Genomic DNA, 2,163 nt, shown 5'->3' with positions numbered 1-2,163 from the left:
CAATGTTAGTACCAGCAGTACTTGAATGTAAAGAAAAGATGCAAAATGGAACTTGAATGTTGAGTGACTACCTCTCATCTTCTCTTATTCTTCTATCCACCAGCAGCACCAGCAATACCGCCGCTGTCGCTGACACTACCGGAGCCGCTGCCTTCACCTTGTTCATTGAGGAAGAGGTTCTTGAATGCCTCCTCAAGGTCCAGGTCCTCAGGTGTATGCTGTTCTCTTCTTGCACCTTGCTCCCAGTCCTTGATGCAGGTGAGCATCTCAACATGTTCAGGCAACGAGCGCCGCCGTCGATCTTCGAGTATCCTAGATGTACAGCTAAAACAGGACTCGGAAGAGACAGCAGACACAGGGACAGACATAATATCTCAAGCCATAATAGACAGGATTGGATAAGTTAGCTTGTGGTCACGCCACCAGAGGAGTATGTCAAAGGATTTCTCATAACATGTGATAGGGTCACTGTCCAAGTATGCTTTGAGATCACTAACAACAGATGGAGTATGAGCTGAGGGGGAAGAAGAGACAGGGGAATCACCAGGACCTCCAAAGATCCTTTCCCATGCCTATTTTGTCTTACCAGTATGAGCTGAAGGGATTGAAACCCTCTGAGACCTCACTGCACCAAATTTCTATTCATAATTGCCAAACAATTTATACAATTCATCTTTTACATCAGCATGGTATGAACTATAAATGCATCCAGTTGCCTTAGTAAGCAATTCAAGCACATTAAAGAACCCTTTTATCTTAGCTCTAGGATCAAGAATGAATGCATATAAATAAATGAGTGGAATTTTCTCTCAATATTTAAGGAATTTAAGCTTCATAGGAGTAACAATCATTCTAAAATTAGCATCTCTTTCAGCATTTTGCAAATGTTCAGCCATGTCAAGCATATGGTGCAAAACAAGTGGAGTTGTGGGATAATAAACCCCAGACAGCACAACAGTAGAGTTATAGAAGAGTTCCAGAAATATCATTATTTGTTCAGCAACATGCCAATGCTGTGCAGTCAACAAAGTAGAACCATAATTAGAGGTAATAAACACATCAAAGACTTCTTTGTATGGCAGCAAATGTTTGAGCATAAAAAAAAGTAGAATTCCATCTAACATCCATATCCAAGCCAAACTTCCTAGGTCTAAGACCCTGAGCCTTGCAGTAGTTTTTAAACAATACAATTCTTTGATTAGAGGAATTTAAAAAACTTATTGCAGTTCTGAAATCTTCAGTATAAGGTTTCAACCTCTTCATGCCAGATTTAACAATAAGATTGATGATATGGCATGCACAACGCTGATGCACAAGCAAGTACTACACCTTGTTAGGATCAGTGGGGGTAGATGCAGGATAAGAACCCAAATAACCAAAGAACATAGGCTACAAAATCTCATATGCCCTAGAATTAGCAGAAGCATTGTCTAGAGACACAGAAAATACCTTGTCTATCAAACCAAACTCCTCAACCACACTAGGAATCCTATCAGCAATGTTATCACCAGAATGTGAAACATCAATCAGCCTTAAACCAATTACTTTTTTCTATAACTCCTAATCAGCACTAACATAATGAGCAACCACAGATATATAATCCTCTTTAGCATTACCAGACCAAATATCAGATGTCAAAGAAATAGAAGATGCAGCAGGCAACACAGATTTCATAAGCATATCACATTGTTCATAAAACAGTTTAGACATATCTCTAGTGATGGTCTGCCTAGAAACCTTTTGGAACAGAGGATTATGAGCACGCTTAATGTAATCCTCCTAGGCATCAGTCTCACCTATCCCTAAGGAAGGTCTAGCCTAGCAATCAAACGACACAACTCAGTGCGAGCAATCAAAGGATCATATACCCAATTGTTCAAACCATCAGGATTCAGAGCAAGCTTAGACTGGACAAGACTAGCCGGATCACATTTTTTCATACAAGAATTCATGTGCCATCTCAAATGGCCAGTGCCAGCGGCCGATCTAGCAGTGTATCACGCATGACAATGTTTACAGATGGCACGTACTCGAATTCCCTTCTCCTTAATCTCATGGAAGTAATCCTAAACAGCAGAAACTTTCTTACCAGAGGAGGTACCATGAGTGTCAGTGGATACCTCAACTCCACCATCGTCGTCGTCGCCATCGACATTGATGGGC

The sequence above is a fragment of the Miscanthus floridulus genome, chromosome 7 (assembly GCF_019320115.1).
Source record: "Miscanthus floridulus cultivar M001 chromosome 7, ASM1932011v1, whole genome shotgun sequence".
In the NCBI taxonomy this organism is placed as follows: domain Eukaryota; kingdom Viridiplantae; phylum Streptophyta; class Magnoliopsida; order Poales; family Poaceae; genus Miscanthus; species Miscanthus floridulus.
This window is presented reverse-complemented; position numbering follows the sequence as displayed.